This window comes from Chiloscyllium plagiosum, unplaced genomic scaffold (genome assembly GCF_037043375.1).
Source record: "Chiloscyllium plagiosum isolate Xiang-an unplaced genomic scaffold, Cpla_swu_hap1 HiC_scaffold_39, whole genome shotgun sequence".
Taxonomy (NCBI): domain Eukaryota; kingdom Metazoa; phylum Chordata; class Chondrichthyes; order Orectolobiformes; family Hemiscylliidae; genus Chiloscyllium; species Chiloscyllium plagiosum.
In genome coordinates this window covers 31,005,493-31,022,972 of record NW_028270177.1, presented here as the reverse complement: position 1 = coordinate 31,022,972, position 17,480 = coordinate 31,005,493, and the positions used below count along the sequence as shown (strand labels likewise).

The window sequence follows — 17,480 nt, the reverse complement described above, 5'->3', positions numbered from 1 at the left end:
TGGGGGGTGGGCTCACTGTGCTCTGTATGGGGGGGTGGGCCCACTGTGCTCTGTAAAGGGGGGTGGGCTCACTGTGCTCTGTATAGGGGTGAGCTCACTGTGCTCTGTATGGGGGGGTGGGCCCACTTTGCTCTGTATGGGGGTGGGCCCACTGTGCTCTGTATAGGGGGGTGGGCCCACTGTGCTCTGTATGGGGGGGGTGGGCCCACTCTGCTCTGTATGGGGGTGGGTGGGCCCACTGTGCTCTGTATGGGGGGGTGGACCCACTGTGCTCTGTATAGGGGGGTGGCCCCACTGTGCTCTGTATAGTGGGGTGGGCCCACTGTGCTCTGTATGGGGGTGTGCTCACTGTGCTCTGTAGATAGAATTACAGAGATAGGGAAGGGCAAGACAATGGAAGGGTTTGAAAACAAGGATAAGAATTGCAACATCAGGAGATTGCTTGTTTCACCCGCCAGTGGGGGAGTGGGTCCACTGTGCTCTGTATAGGGGGGTGGGCCCACTGTGCTCTGTATGGGGCGGGCTCACTGTACTCTGTATGGGGGTGGACTCACTGTGATCTGTGTGGGGGTAGTCTCACTGTGGTCTGTGTGGGGCGGGTTCGCTGTGCTCTGTGGGGGGTGGTGGGCTCACTGTGCTCCGTATGGGGGTGGGCTCACTGTGGTCTGTATGGGGGTGGGCTCACTGTGGTCTGTATGGGGGTGGGCTCACTGTGGTCTGTATGGGGGTGGGCTCACTGTGGTCTGTGTGGGGGTCGCTCACTGTGGTCTGTGTGGGCGTGGGCTCACTGGGCTCTGTATGGGGGTGGGCTCACTGTGGTCTGTATGGGGGTGGGCTCACTGTGGTCTGTGTGGGTGTGGGCTCACTGTGCTCTGTATGGGGCGGGCTCACTGTAGTCTGTATGGGGGTGGGCTCACTGTGCTCTGTGTGGGTTGGGCCCACTGTGCTCTGTATGGGGTGGTGGGTTCACTGTGCTCTGTATGGGGTGGTGGGCTCACTGTGGTCTGTATGGGGTGGTGGGCTCACTGTGCTCTGTATAGGGGTGGGCTCACTGTGCTCTGTATGGGAGGGTGGGCCCACTGTGGTCTGTATGGGGGTGGGCTCACTGTGCTCTGTATAGGCGGGTGGGCCCACTGTGCTCTGTATGGGGGTGAGCTCACTGTGCTCTGTATGGGGGGGTGGGCCCACTGTGCTCTGTATGGGGGTGTGCTCTGTATGGGGCGGGCTCACTGTGGTCTGTATGGGGGTGGGCTCACTGTGCTCTGTATGGGGGGGTGGGCCCACTGTAGTCTGTATGGGGGCGGGCTCACTGTGCTCTGTATAGGGGGTTGGGCTCACTGTGCTCTGTATAGGGGGGTGGGCCCACTGTGCTCTGTATGGGGGTGAGCTCACTGTGCTCTGTATTGGGGGGTGGGCCCACTGTGCTCTGTATAGGGGGGTGGGCCCACTGTGCTCTGTATAGGGGGGTGGGCCCACTGTGCTCTGTATAGGGGTGGGCCCACTGTGCTCTGTATAGGAGGGTGGGCCCACTGTGCTCTGTATAGGGGTGGGCTCACTGTGCTCTGTATGGGGGGGTGGGCCCATTGTGCTCTGTACAGGGGTGGGCTCACTGTGCTCTGTAAAGGTGGTGGGCCCACTGTTCTCTGTATAGGGGTGGGCTCACTGTGCTCTGTATGGGGGGGTGGGCTCACTGTGCTCTGTATGGGGGGGTGGGCCCACTGTGCTCTGTATGGGGGGGTGCGCCCACTGTGCTCTGTATAGAGGGGTGGGCCCACTGTGCTCTGTATAGGGGTGGGCTCAGTGTGCTCTGTATGGGGGTGAGCTCTGTATGGGGCGGGCTCACTGTGGTCTGTATGGGGCGGGCTCACTGTGCTCTGTATGGGGAGGTGGGCCCACTGTGCTCTGTATGGAGGGGTGGGCCCACTGTGGTCAGTATGGGGGTGGGCTCACTGTGCTCTGTATGGGGGTGTGCTCTGTATGGGGCGGGCTCACTGTGGTCTGTATGGGGCGGGCTCACTGTGCTCTGTATGGGGAGGTGGGCCCACTGTGCTCTGTATGGAGGGGTGAGCCCACTGTGGTCAGTATCGGGGTGGGCTCACTGTGCTCTGTATAGGGGGGTGGGCCACTGTGCTCTGTATAGGGGTGGGCTCACTGTGCTCTGTATAGGGGGGTGAGCTCACTGTGCTCTGTATGGGGGTGTGGGCCCACTGTGCTCTGTATGGGGGTGGGTGGGCCCACTGTGCTCTGTATGGGCGGGGTGGACCCACTGTGCTCTTTATAGGGCGGTGACCCCACTGTGCTCTGTATGGGGGTGTGCTCACTGTGCTCTGTATGGGGGAGTGGGTCCACTGTGCACTGTATAGGGGGGTGGGCCCACTGTGCTCTGTATGGGGCGGGCTCACTGTACTCTGTATGGGGGTGGACTAACTGTGATCTGTGTGGGGGTAGTCTCACTGTGGTCTGTGTGGGGCGGGTTCGCTGTGCTCTGTGGGGGGTGGTGGGCTCACTGTGCTCCGTATGGTGGTGGGCTCACTGTGGTCTGTATGGGGGTGGGCTCACTGTGGTCTGTATGGGGGTGGGCTCACTGTGGTCTGTGTGGGGGTCGCTCACTGTGGTCTGTGTGGGCGTGGGCTCACTGTGCTCTGTATGGGGGTGGGCTCACTGCGCTCTGTATGGGGGTGGGCTCACTGTGGTCTGTGTGGGTGTGGGCTCACTGTGCTCTATGTGGGCGTGGGCTCACTGTGCTCTGTATGGGGCAGGCTCACTGTAGTCTGTATGGGGGTCGGCTCACTGTGCTCTGTGTGGGTTGGGCCCACTGTGCTCTGTATGGGGTGGTGGGTTCACTGTGCTCTGTATGGGGTGGTGGGCTCACAGTGGTCTGTATGGGGTGGTGGGCTCACTGTGCTCTGTATAGGGGTGGGCTCACTGTGCTCTGTATGGGAGGGTGGGCCCACTGTGGTCTGTATGGGGGTGGGCTCACTGTGCTCTGTATAGGCGGGTGGGCCCACTGTGCTCTGTATGGGGGTGAGCTCACTGTGCTCTGTATGGGGGCGGTGGGCCCACTGTGCTCTGTATGAGGGGTGTGCTCTGTATGGGGCGGGCTCACTGTGGTCTGAATGGGGCGGGCTCACTGTGCTCTGTATGGGGGAGTGGGCACACTGTGCTCTGTATGGAGGGGTGGGCCCACTGTGCTCTGTATGGGGGTGGGCGCACTGTGGTCAGTATGGGGGTGGGCTCACTGTGCTCTGTATAGGGGGGGTGGACCCACTGTGCTCTGTATAGGGGTGGGCTCACTGTGCTCTGTATGGGGGGGGTGGGCCCACTGTGGTCTGTATGGGGCTGGGCCTACTGTGCTCTGTATAGGGGGGTGGGCCCACTGTGCTCTGTATAGGGGTGGGCTCACTGTGTTCTGTATGGGGGGGTGGGCCCACTGTGGTCTGTATGGGGCTGGGCCTACTGTGCTCTGTATAGGGGGGTGGGCCCACTGTGCTCTGTATGGGGGTGAGCTCACTGTGCTCTGTATGGGGGGGTGAGTCCACTGTGCTCTGTATAGGGGGGTGGGCCCACTGTGCTCCGTATGGGTGGTTGGGCCCACTGTGCTCTGTATGGGGGTGGGCTCACTGTGCTCTGTATGGGCGGGGTGGGCCCACTGTGCTCTGTATGGGGGTGTGTGCCCACATTGCTCTGTATAGGGGGGTGGCCCCACTGTGGTCTGTATGGGGGTGGGCTCACTGTGCTCTGTATAGGGGGTGGGCCCACTGTGCTCTGTATGGGGGTGAGCTCACTGTGCTCTGTATGGGGGGTGGGCCCACTGTGCTCTGTATGGGGGGGTGGGCCCAAAGTGCTCTGTATAGAGTGGTTGGCCCACTGTGCTCTGTATGGGGGTGGGCTCACTGTGGTCTGTATGGGGGGGTGGGCCCACTGTGCTCTGTATGGGGTGGGTGGGCCCACTGTGCTCTGTATGGGGGTGGGCTCACTGTGCTCTGTATGGGGTGGTGGGCCCATTGTGCTCTGTATGGGGGGGTGTGCCCACTGTGCTCTGTATAGGGGGGTGGGCTCACTGTGCTCTGTATAGGGGTGGGCTCACTGTGCTCTGTATGGGGGGGTGGGCCCACTGTGCTCTGTATAGGGGGGTGGGCCCACTGTGGTCTGTATGTGGGTGGGCTCACTGTGGTCTGTATGTGGGTGGGCTCACTGTGGTCTGTATGGGGGTGGGCTCACTGTGGTCTGTGTGGGGGTCGGCTCACTATGGTCTGTGTGGGCGTGGGCTCACTGTGCTCTGTATGGGGGTGGGCTCACTGTGGTCTGTGTGGGGGTGGGCTCACTGTGCTCTGTGTGGGCGTGGGCTCACTGTGCTCTGTATGGGGAGGTGGGCCCACTGTGCTCTGTATGGAGGGGTGGGCCCACTGTGGTCAGTATGGGGGTGGGCTCACTCTGCTCTGTATAGGGGGGTGGGCCCACTGTGCTCTGTATAGGGGTGGGCTCACTGTGCTCTGTATAGGGGGGGTGGGCCCACTGTGCTCTGTATAGGGGTGGGCTCACTGTGCTCTGTATGGGGGGTGGGCTCACTGTGCTCTGTATGGGGGGGTGGGCCCACTGTGCTCTGTAAAGGGGGGTGGGCTCACTGTGCTCTGTATAGGGGTGAGCTCACTGTGCTCTGTATGGGGGGGTGGGCCCACTTTGCTCTGTATGGGGGTGGGCCCACTGTGCTCTGTATAGGGGGGTGGGCCCACTGTGCTCTGTATGGGGGGGGTGGGCCCACTCTGCTCTGTATGGGGGTGGGTGGGCCCACTGTGCTCTGTATGGGGGGGTGGACCCACTGTGCTCTGTATAGGGGGGTGGCCCCACTGTGCTCTGTATAGGGGGGTGGGCCCACTGTGCTCTGTATGGGGGTGTGCTCACTGTGCTCTGTAGATAGAATTACAGAGATAGGGAAGGGCAAGACAATGGAAGGGTTTGAAAACAAGGATAAGAATTGCAACATCAGGAGATTGCTTGTTTCACCTGCCAGTGGGGGAGTGGGTCCACTGTGCTCTGTATAGGGGGGTGGGCCCACTGTGCTCTGTATGGGGCGGGCTCACTGTACTCTGTATGGGGGTGGACTCACTGTGATCTGTGTGGGGGTAGTCTCACTGTGGTCTGTGTGGGGCGGGTTCGCTGTGCTCTGTGGGGGGTGGTGGGCTCACTGTGCTCCGTATGGGGGTGGGCTCACTGTGGTCTGTATGGGGGTGGGCTCACTGTGGTCTGTATGGTGGTGGGCTCACTGTGGTCTGTGTGGGGGTCGCTCACTGTGGTCTGTGTGGGCGTGGGCTCACTGGGCTCTGTATGGGGGTGGGCTCACTGTGGTCTGTATGGGGGTGGGCTCACTGTGGTCTGTGTGGGTGTGGGCTCACTGTGCTCTGTATGGGGCGGGCTCACTGTAGTCTGTATGGGGGTGGGCTCACTGTGCTCTGTGTGGGTTGGGCCCACTGTGCTCTGTATGGGGTGGTGGGTTCACTGTGCTCTGTATGGGGTGGTGGGCTCACTGTGGTCTGTATGGGGTGGTGGGCTCACTGTGCTCTGTATAGGGGTGGGCTCACTGTGCTCTGTATGGGAGGGTGGGCCCACTGTGGTCTGTATGGGGGTGGGCTCACTGTGCTCTGTATAGGCGGGTGGGCCCACTGTGCTCTGTATGGGGGTGAGCTCACTGTGCTCTGTATGGGGGGGTGGGCCCACTGTGCTCTGTATGGGGGTGTGCTCTGTATGGGGCGGGCTCACTGTGGTCTGTATGGGGGTGGGCTCACTGTGCTCTGTATGGGGGGGTGGGCCCACTGTAGTCTGTATGGGGGCGGGCTCACTGTGCTCTGTATAGGGGGTTGGGCTCACTGTGCTCTGTATAGGGGGGTGGGCCCACTGTGCTCTGTATGGGGGTGAGCTCACTGTGCTCTGTATTGGGGGGTGGGCCCACTGTGCTCTGTATAGGGGTGGGCCCACTGTGCTCTGTATAGGGGGGTGGGCCCACTGTGCTCTGTATAGGGGTGGGCCCACTGTGCTCTGTATAGGAGGGTGGGCCCACTGTGCTCTGTATAGGGGTGGGCTCACTGTGCTCTGTATGGGGGGGTGGGCCCATTGTGCTCTGTACAGGGGTGGGCTCACTGTGCTCTGTAAAGGTGGTGGGCCCACTGTTCTCTGTATAGGGGTGGGCTCACTGTGCTCTGTATGGGGGGGTGGGCTCACTGTGCTCTGTATGGGGGGGGTGGGCCCACTGTGCTCTGTATGGGGGGGTGCGCCCACTGTGCTCTGTATAGAGGGGTGGGCCCACTGTGCTCTGTATAGGGGTGGGCTCAGTGTGCTCTGTATGGGGGTGAGCTCTGTATGGGGCGGGCTCACTGTGGTCTGTATGGGGCGGGCTCACTGTGCTCTGTATGGGGAGGTGGGCCCACTGTGCTCTGTATGGAGGGGTGGGCCCACTGTGGTCAGTATGGGGGTGGGCTCACTGTGCTCTGTATGGGGGTGTGCTCTGTATGGGGCGGGCTCACTGTGGTCTGTATGGGGCGGGCTCACTGTGCTCTGTATGGGGAGGTGGGCCCACTGTGGTCTGTATGGAGGGGTGAGCCCACTGTGCTCTGTATAGGGGTGGGCTCACTGTGCTCTGTATGGGGGGGTGGACCCACTGTGCTCTTTATAGGGGGGTGACCCCACTGTGCTCTGTATGGGGGTGTGCTCACTGTGCTCTGTATGGGGGAGTGGGTCCACTGTGCACTGTATAGGGGGGTGGGCCCACTGTGCTCTGTATGGGGCGGGCTCACTGTACTCTGTATGGGGGTGGACTAACTGTGATCTGTGTGGGGGTAGTCTCACTGTGGTCTGTGTGGGGCGGGTTCGCTGTGCTCTGTGGGGGGTGGTGGGCTCACTGTGCTCCGTATGGTGGTGGGCTCACTGTGGTCTGTATGGGGGTGGGCTCACTGTGGTCTGTATGGGGGTGGGCTCACTGTGGTCTGTGTGGGGGTCGCTCACTGTGGTCTGTGTGGGCGTGGGCTCACTGTGCTCTGTATGGGGGTGGGCTCACTGCGCTCTGTATGGGGGTGGGCTCACTGTGGTCTGTGTGGGTGTGGGCTCACTGTGCTCTATGTGGGCGTGGGCTCACTGTGCTCTGTATGGGGCAGGCTCACTGTAGTCTGTATGGGGGTCGGCTCACTGTGCTCTGTGTGGGTTGGGCCCACTGTGCTCTGTATGGGGTGGTGGGTTCACTGTGCTCTGTATGGGGTGGTGGGCTCACTGTGGTCTGTATGGGGTGGTGGGCTCACTGTGCTCTGTATAGGGGTGGGCTCACTGTGCTCTGTATGGGAGGGTGGGCCCACTGTGGTCTGTATGGGGGTGGGCTCACTGTGCTCTGTATAGGCGGGTGGGACCACTGTGCTCTGTATGGGGGTGAGCTCACTGTGCTCTGTATGGGGGCGGTGGGCCCACTGTGCTCTGTATGAGGGGTGTGCTCTGTATGGGGCGGGCTCACTGTGGTCTGTATGGGGCGGGCTCACTGTGCTCTGTATGGGGGAGTGGGCACACTGTGCTCTGTATGGAGGGGTGGGCCCACTGTGCTCTGTATGGGGGTGGGCGCACTGTGGTCAGTATGGGGGTGGGCTCACTGTGCTCTGTATAGGGGGGGTGGACCCACTGTGCTCTGTATAGGGGTGGGCTCACTGTGCTCTGTAGGGGGGGTGGGCCCACTGTACTCTGTATAGGGGTGGGCTCACTGTGCTCTGTATGGGGGGGTGGGCCCACTGTGGTCTGTATGGGGCTGGGCCTACTGTGCTCTGTATAGGGGGGTGGGCCCACTGTGCTCTGTATGGGGGTGAGCTCACTGTGCTCTGTATGGGGGGGGTGAGTCCACTGTGCTCTGTATAGGGGGGTGGGCCCACTGTGCTCCGTATGGGTGGTTGGGCCCACTGTGCTCTGTATGGGGGTGGGCTCACTGTGCTCTGTATGGGGGGGGTGGGCCCACTGTGCTCTGTATGGGGGGGTGTGCCCACATTGCTCTGTATAGGGGGGTGGCCCCACTGTGGTCTGTATGGGGGTGGGCTCACTGTGCTCTGTATAGGGGGTGGGCCCACTGTGCTCTGTATGGGGGTGAGCTCACTGTGCTCTGTATGGGGGGTGGGCCCACTGTGCTCTGTATGGGGGGGTGGGCCCAAAGTGCTCTGTATAGAGTGGTTGGCCCACTGTGCTCTGTATGGGGGTGGGCTCACTGTGGTCTGTATGGGGGGGTGGGCCCACTGTGCTCTGTATGGGGTGGGTGGGCCCACTGTGCTCTGTATGGGGGTGGGCTCACTGTGCTCTGTATGGGGTGGTGGGCCCATTGTGCTCTGTATGGGGGGGTGTGCCCACTGTGCTCTGTATAGGGGGGTGGGCTCACTGTGCTCTGTATAGGGGTGGGCTCACTGTGCTCTGTATGGGGGGGTGGGCCCACTGTGCTCTGTATAGGGGGGTGGGCCCACTGTGGTCTGTATGTGGGTGGGCTCACTGTGGTCTGTATGTGGGTGGGCTCACTGTGGTCTGTATGGCGGTGGGCTCACTTGGTCTGTATGGGGGTGGGCTCACTGTGGTCTGTGTGGGGGTCGGCTCACTATGGTCTGTGTGGGCGTGGGCTCACTGTGCTCTGTATGGGGGTGGGCTCACTGTGGTCTGTGTGGGGGTGGGCTCACTGTGCTCTGTGTGGGCGTGGGCTCACTGTGCTCTGTATGGGGCGGGCTCACTGTAGTCTGTATGGGGGTGGGCTCACTGTGCTCTGTGTGGGTTGGGCTCACTGTGCTCTGTATGGGGTGGTGGGTTCACTGTGCTCTGTATGGGGTGGTGGGTTCACTGTGCTCTGTATGGGGTGGTGGGCTCACTGTGGTCTGTATGGGGTGGTGGGCTCACTGTGCTCTGTATAGGGGTGGGCTCACTGTGCTCTGTATGGGGGTGTGGGCCCACTGTTGTCTGTATGGGGGTGGGCTCACTGTGCTCTGTATAGGGGGGTGGGCCCACTGTGCTCTGTATGGGGGTGAGCTCACTGTGCTCTGTATGAGGGGTGGGCCCACTGTGCTCTGTATGGGGGTGTGCTCTGTATGGGGCGGGCTCACTGTGGTCTGTATGGGGCGGGCTCACTGTGCTCTGTATGGGGGGGGTGGGCCCACTGTGCTCTGCATGGAGGGGTGGGCCCACTGTGCTCTGTATGGGGGGGGGGTGGGCTCACTGTGCTCTGTATAGGGGGTGGGGTCACTGTGCTCTGTATGGGGAGGTGGGCCCACTGTGGTCTGTATGGGGGGTGGGCTCACTGTGCTCTGTATAGGGGGGTGGGCCCACTGTGCTCTGTATAGGGGTGGGCTCACTGTGGTCTGTATGGTGGGGTGGGCCCACTGTGGTCTGTATGGGGGTGGGCTCACTGTGCTCTGTATAGGAGGGTGGGCCCACTGTGCTCTGTATGGGGGTGGGCTCACTGTGCTCTGTATGGGGGGGGGGGTGTGCCCACTGTGCTCTGTATGGGGGGGTGGGCCCAAAGTGCTCTGTATAGAGGGGCTGGCCCACTGTGCTCTGTATGGGGGTGGGCTCACTGTGGTCTGTATGGGGGATGGGCCCACTGTGCTCTGTATGGGGGGGGGGGGTGGGCCCACTGTGCTCTGTATAGGGGTGGGCTCACTGTGCTCTGTATGGGGGGTGTGGGCCCATTGTGCTCTGTATGGGGGGGTGGGCCCACTGTGCTCTGTATAGGGGGTGGGCCCACTGTGCTCTGTATAGGGGTGGGCTCACTGAGCTCTGTATGGGGGGGGTGGGCCCACTGTGCTCTGTATGGGGGGGGTGGGCCCACTGTGCTCTGTATGGGGGGGTGGGCCCACTGTGCTCTGTATGGTGTGGTGGGCCCACTGTGCTCTGTATGGGGGGGGTGGGCCCACTGTGCTCTGTATGGGGGGGGTGGGCCCACTGTGCTCTGTATGGTGTGGTGGGCCCAAAGTGCTCTGTATGGGGGGGGTGGGCCCACTGTGCTCTGTATGGGGGGTGGGCCCACTGTGCTCTGTATAGAGGGGCTGGCCCACTGTGCTCTGTATGGGGGTGGGCTCACTGTGGTCTGTATGGGGGGTGGGCTCACTGCGGTCTGTATGGGGGTGGGCTCACTGTGGTCTGTGTGGGGCTGGCCCACTGTGCTCTGTATGGGGGTGGACTCACTGTGGTCTGTGTGAGGGTGGGGTCACTGTGGTCTGTGTGGGGGGGTGTCACTGTGGTCTTTGTGGGGGTAGTCTCACTGTGGGGCGGGTTCACTGTGCTCTGTGGGGGGGAGTGGGCTCACTGTGGTCTGTATGTGTGTGGGCTCACTGTGCTCTGTATGAGGGGTGGGCTCACTGTGCTCTGTGTGGGGGGTGGGCTCACTGTGCTCTATGTGGGGGGTGGGCTCATTGTGCTCTGTGTGGGGTGTGGGCTCACCTTGCTCTGTGTGGGGTTGGGGTCACTGTGCTCTGTGTGGGGGTGGGCTCAGTGTGCTCTGATTGGGGCAGGCTCACTGTGCTCTGTATGGGGGTGGGGTCACTGTGCTCTGTATGAGGCAGGCTCACTGTGCTCTGTATGGTGGGGTGGGCTCACTGTGGTCTGTATGGGGGGGTGGGCCCACTGTGCTCTGTATGGGGGGGTGGGCCCACTGTGCTCTGTATGGGGGTGTGCTCACTGTGGTCTGTATGGAGGGGTGGGCCCACTGTGCTCTGTATGGGGGGGTGGGCCCACTGTGCTCTGTATGGGGGTACGCTCACTGTGGTCTGTATGGGGGTGGACTCACTGTAGTCTGTGTGGGGGTGGGCTCACTGTGGTCTGTATGGGGGTGGACTCACTGTGGTCTGTGTGGGGGTGAGGTCACTGTGGTCTGTGTGGAGGGGTCTCACTGTGGTCTGTGTGGGGGTGGTCTCACTGTGGTCTGTGTGGGGCGGGTTCACTCTGCTCTGTGGGGGGGGTGGGCTCACTGTGGTCTGTATGGGTGTGGGCTCACTGTGCTCTGTATGAGGGGTGGGCTCACTGTGCTCTGTGTGGGGGGTGGGCTCACTGTGCTCTATGTGGGGTGTGGGCTCATTGTGCTCTGTGTGGGATGGGCTCACCTTGCTCTGTGTGGGGGTGGGGTCACTGTGCTCTGTGTGGGGGTGGGCTCAGTGTGCTCTGATTGGGGCAGGCTCTCTGTGCTCTGTATGGGGGTGGGGTCACTGTGCTCTGTCTGGGGCGGGCTCACTGTGCTCTGTGTGGGGGGGTGGGCTCACTGTGCTCTGTGTGGGGGGTGGGCTCACTGTGGTCTGTGTGGGGGGGGGGGTCACTGTGCTCACTATGGGGGTGGGCCACTGTTCTGTATGGGGTGTGGGGTCACTGTGCTCAGTATGGGGGTGGGGATCACAGTGTTCTGTGTGGGGCTGGGTCTCCTACCCCTGATCTTGGGCTGGGTCCTGGGTCCTGGGTCTAGTCCAGAAGCAGATGGGAGCCTGTGGTTTCCATCACTAGTCCCGCTGAGTCTGACCCTTTACCCTGTGCTGCTGACCTGGCTAACACAGCATCCTTCTGATTAGGCCTGCTTACAGGACACACCTGCCTCTGCTGATCCCAACTTTATATTCACCTTCAGGATAAGTGTCATTTCCTAATCTGAGTAAGTGTCACATCAAGTGTGGGAACTTAGCATCACTGCAGTGTTGTTGCTGTCTCTGTGTCACTCTGTCTCCCCTCCCTGGGGCTCCTGGAGCAGAACAGGCTGAAGGTTGTAAGTGTCTGATAGAAGGAACTCAGATGGGATTGTTAGTGTGAGGTGAGAGGGTTGGAAGGGGGAGCTGGAGATCTATAATCAAAGTATGGATAGTTATGGACCATGAGGCTACCAGACCTGTGATCATAGACAACGTTCCCCACTGCAGGGCTCAGGAAATGGAGGGCTCTGTGCCCCTTCTCTGGTTCTGCTCTGCTCCGCTCCCTTTTCTTTGTGTGGAACCTTGTCCTGCAGGTGTGAGGTCCAGAATGCCATTGTGTCGGGTTGAAGTGAAATACCTGCTGATTTGGTGTAAGTCCTGAGTGCTGGGCGGTGTTCCTGGGTGAGTGGTGGGGATGTATTAGATTGAGCAGTATGAACAGTCAGTGTTAAAATGGGTAGCAATCATTGTGTGAAAGGTGCATTCTCTCACATTGACATTGGCAGGAGGGCATTCCCCCTGTTATACCTCTGCTGCCAGGTCGTCGGTACCTGTCTCCAGGAACTGACCTCCCTGGTCACCTGCCTTCTCAGGGTGGACCCTGACAGTCTCCTAACCCTGACTATGCGACCATAGCATCTCCCTTCATGTTCGTCTATAAGGCCAAGATTCCTAGTGCCATATCCGTCAGTACACTCTGACCTTAGTTCCCAGGATAATCCATTTCAGCCACCTTTGTGGTTAGCTTCTCTCTAAAAGTGCACAACACTCTTGAGACATTCTGCTGCATGCAGAAGCTCACTGGCAGAACTGAGAGGCAGAGAGCTGTTGATTAGGCTGATTAGAAAATATATATTTAAAAACATATGTAAAGCAACTATTTTGTCTCATTGACATAGAAGTATATTGATAGGAGGACTTGCATTTATTTAGCATCTCTTTAATATTACCAGTCCTTAGAAGGCATTTTACTATCAATGAAATCCTTTTGAGGTGTCGTCGCTGTTGTAATGAGGGAACCAGTGCAGCAATATAGAGTCTTCGGTCCAACACATCCATGCCGACCAGATATCCTAAATTAATCTAGTCCCATTTTCCAGCATTTGGCCCACAACCCTCTAAACCCTTCCTAATCATATACCCATCCAGATGCCTTTTAAATGTTGCAATTGTACCAGCCTGCACCACATCCTCTGGCAGCTCATTCCATACACGCACCATGAAAAGTTGCCCTTTAGGTCCCTTATAAACCTTACCCCTTTCACCCTAAACGTATACCCTTTAGTTTTGGACTCCCCTACCCTGGGCAAGAGACCTTGTCCATTTACCCTATCCATGCCCCTCATGATTTTATAAACCTCTATAAGGTCACCCCCCAGCCTCCGACGCTCCAGGGAAAACAGCACCAGCCTATTCAGTCCCTTCCTATAGCTCAAACCCTTCAATCCTGACAACATCCTTGTAAATATTTTCTGAACACTTTCAAGTTTAACAACATCTCTCCGAGAGTAGGGAGACCAGAATTACATGCAGTATTCCAAAAGTGGCCTCGCCAATATCCTGTATAGCCGCAACATGACATCCCAAATCCAATACTCAATGCACTGACTGATAAAGGAAAGCACACTGAACATCTTCACCACCCTGTCTACCTGCGACTATACGCTCAACAAACAATGATGTGATAATGACCAGATCACCTGTTTCATTTTTTGTGAAGGGAATTATAGATATTTGCAAATCAATAATTTCAGATATTATTACACACTTCTGATGCAGGTGGGATTTGAGCCCATGCCCAGAGCTAGGGACATTACCACTGCAAAGAACCTTATGCTAAATATGGCAACTGAGAGCACATACGAAACAAGCTATATCATAGTGATGTCAAATGACAGGGAACTATAGCCTGAGTCCAGGGGCTCCAAGTTGAATGTTCTGTTTTACTGTCCTCTGTATATTGTTATATTGTGTAGAGACTGTTGATGTTCACTCACAAGACGGTAAAGCTCACACTGCTGCCTTTTCTCTGATGTTATCTGAGGGTGAAATATTGGCTGGCTCACCAATGAAAGACAGACCACTCTGTAGCAAATTCAGGAGGATTCTTTTCAAACCAAAAGTACTACAAATCTGAAATGCTCTTCCTCAAGATTCTGCATTTTCTGGGAGAAGTGCTGCTGTCAATGGCAAAAATTAACAGATTTTTTTGTCAGATAAAAGTTATCAAGGGATAAGTATTCAATGTGATTAAATGAGGAGCAAGAGCAAGGAGCTAGTTGAATGACAAAGTCGGTTGAAGGGCTTAATGGCCTTCTCCTAACCCTACTTACATTGCTCCTGTGGTATTTCTGTTGAAGGCAAGACAAATCCCCTGGAAACTTTACCTCAATGTCTGCAACTCCAGCTTTTTAACAGCAAGTGCATTCAATACCAACCTAGTCTGGCCAGCTTTCAGCCAAAGTGTTAAAATTAACTGAGTGCTCACAAGTCTGAACTAAAACCTTGTTTTCATATTCTGAGTCAGTGTGATTTCAATATGAGAAAGCTATGATTACGACATTCAATTTTCATTCACGATGCATTAGTGATTTTGCTGAAACACAAGACAGGTTGTCTTTTGTGCTGAAGCTGTCATAGAAAGTGAAGCAACTCACTCTTATCAAAGATCGAACAGTTCCAGGCATGTCTTAATTCTTATTCCAATGATATTGCCTGCTATTCCAGTAACTGAACTGCACTCAGTTACACTTTCACAGAATTATTACGGCACACAGGAAGGTCATTTGGCTCAGTTCTATGACCTAGTGTCAATTTCCTGTCTTTTCCCCAAATTCCTGCTATCCAAAAAACAAATCCAATTACCTCTTGAATGCCTCAGTGGAACCTGCTTCCATCACATTTTCAGGCAGTTCACTCCATACTCTAACTACTTGCTCTGTGTAATTTTTTTTTCCCACATCATCCTTGCTTTGTATGCACTACAAGGGGCAGCATGGTGGGTCAGTGGTTAGCACTGCTGTCTCACAGCGCCATGGTCCCAGGTTCAATTCCAGCCTTGGGCGACTGTCTGTGCAGAGTTTGTGCATTCTCCCTGTGTCTGTGCAGGCCAGGTGAATTGGCCATGCTAAATTGCCCATAGTGTTAGGTGCATTAGTCAGTGGGTTACTCTTCATAGGATTGGTTGGGCTGAAGGGTCTGTTTCTACACTGTAGGGAATCTAATCTACATTTTAAATCTATGACTTCTCATTCTTGTATCCATTACAAATCGAAACAGCTTCTCTCTCACTACACTGTCCAGCTAACTCATGATATCGAAACCTCTATCTGATCACCTCTTAGCTTTCCTCTCTCTAGGGAGAACAATCTTTCCTTATAACTAGTAAATTGCTTCTTCACTCTCTCTCTCCAATGCATTCACATTGTTCCTACATGTGGCGCCCACAACTGTCCACAAACGCCAATGAAATTCAACATCAACTCCCTGCTTTATTCCCTAATTAATAAAGTGGAGGACAGTGCATGCTTTATTAACTGCTATCTCTACCTGTCCTGCTACCTTCATTGACCTGTGCACAAATACAGCAGAAGTGGATACTGCAGATCCTGGAGATTAGAGTCAAGATTAGAGTAGTGCTGGAAAAGTACAGCAGGTCAGACAGCATCCGAGGAGCAGGAAAATCGATGTTTCAGGCAAAAGCCCTTCATTAGTTTCCTGATGAAGAGCTTTTGCCCGAAACATCAATTTTCCTGCTCCTCGGATGCTGCCTGACCTGCTGTGCTTTTCCAGCCCCACTCTAATCTTGACTGAGCACAAATACGCCCAGATTCCTCTGTAATGCACCCCCATTTGGAATTGTACCCTCCCTTTTATATTGTCTTTCAGTGTTCTTCCAACTAAAACACATCATTTCACACTTGTTTGCATTTCTTTGCATTTTTGCTCCATTGTTTAGTGTTTTTGTCAAACTTCACTTTGACAGTGTCCATATGTTTGAATGAACGATGAGGGATTATCTGTCATCATTTTGTGATTTATAAACAAAAGATTATATGAGGATCCATGCTGGTCACTAGTTCTTGCTGACAGCATTGTGATTGTTTATTCCAAGGTTATAAACAGACCAGAAACTTTTCACTGTCAAGTTCCTTTATCAAAACAAATGCTGCAGATCTCAAATAAAAACAGAAAACTCTGGAATTATTTGTCTGGATCTGGCAGGATCTGTGGAGAGAGTTAATGTTTCAGGTCACAGGCCTTTCTTCAGAACTTTTCTGTTCTGAGAGAAACTTGTTAATTTGAAACATTAACTGTGTTTCCACAGATGCTGCCAGACCCATTGTGATTTCCCAGCATTTTCTATTATTTCAGCCTCCTTTGTGTTTCCAGATGGCAAGAGACTTGCATCTCCACGACATGTAGGCCCAGGGTTGTCATGGGAATGAGGCAGAAGAGGGTTACGCTTGTGTCCTGGGGTACCTATGCCTCCAGAGTCCCAAGAGCCTGGCTGAATATCTTTGCCTCTCAACTCCCCTCAGGTTAGTGAGTCTGAGGGGGTCAATCATCAACATTGTGAGGATAGTGGCCTTCTAATGAGTTGGCGACTGGGTTGTCTGTTTTTCAATTATGCTGGTGGAAGGATAAATAAGAAACTGGGCAGAACACCCAAGCTATTCCCTGAAATAGTGTTCTGTGATCATTTACCTCCACCTGAGGGCCAATAAATAGCCTTGGTTTCTTGTGTCGTCCAAAAGACTGTACCTCCACCTGCACCAGAGAAGCATCTTAGCTATTATACTCACACCTCAGAAGTGGGAAATTAACGCACAGCGTTCTGGCGCAGGGACAAGATTGTCACTGGCTAAGGTGATTGTATTCAAAAATAAGTCATTTTTACAGGACTCGACCCGAGAGATCCTGGAGGGATGTTTCTCCTGGTGGGATGGGTGTTGTCTAGAGACAAACGAAACAGTCTCAAATAAAGGACAACTCAATTAAGTCTGAAATGAGGAGGCATCTCTTCACCTGTAGGATAGTGAGCTTTTGGAATTGTGTACCCAGTGGACTGCAGAAGCTCAGTCACTAAGTATGTTCATAGCAGAGATGACTTGCATTCTACATATTAAATCTATTATGATAATAGTGTTAAAGCAAAAGATCAGCCATTGAGACGTACAGCACGGAAACAGACCCTTTGGTCCACCTCATCCATGCCAACCAGATATCCGAAATTAATCTAGTCCCATTTGCCAGCATTTGGCCCATATCCCTCTAAACCCTTCCCATTCATATACCCAGCATAGATACCTTTTAAATGTTGTAATTGTACCAGCCTCCACCATTTCCTCTGGCAGCTCATTCCATACACACACCACCCTCTGTGTGAAAACATTGCCCCTTAGATCCCTTTTAAATCTTTGCCCTCTCACCTTAAATCTATATCCTCCCGCACTTCTGGGAAAAGAACTTGGCTATTTACCGTATCCATGCCCCTCATGATTACTTTAGCAATTATCTTTACCCCTTCTGTTATATCTTCTTTGATGCATTTCTCAAATGTCACATATAGAACCTTAGTCATGTTCTCACTGGACAGCAGAGCAAGCACAGAGGGGTGAATAGCCTCCCACAGCTCCCATATCTTAAGCTCTTATGACACCTTACAAACTTGGATGGACAAAAAAAAATCAGCAAAAAACAGATTAAACAAACAAAAGGCAAACATTTTGATATATAGTGCAGTTCATCACATCTGAATACTCCCATGTGCTATTACAGCCAACAACGTAATCTTTGAACTGTGGTCACCTGTAG

The 17,480-nt window shown here is 55.5% G+C and overlaps 1 protein-coding gene across 2 annotated transcripts in view; it reads right to left on the bottom strand.

Moving 5' to 3' along the window:
• Positions 1–17,480, bottom strand: part of fkbp16 (FKBP prolyl isomerase 16) — a 191,755-nt gene that overhangs the window by 39,966 nt on the left and 134,309 nt on the right. The window lies entirely within an intron of this gene.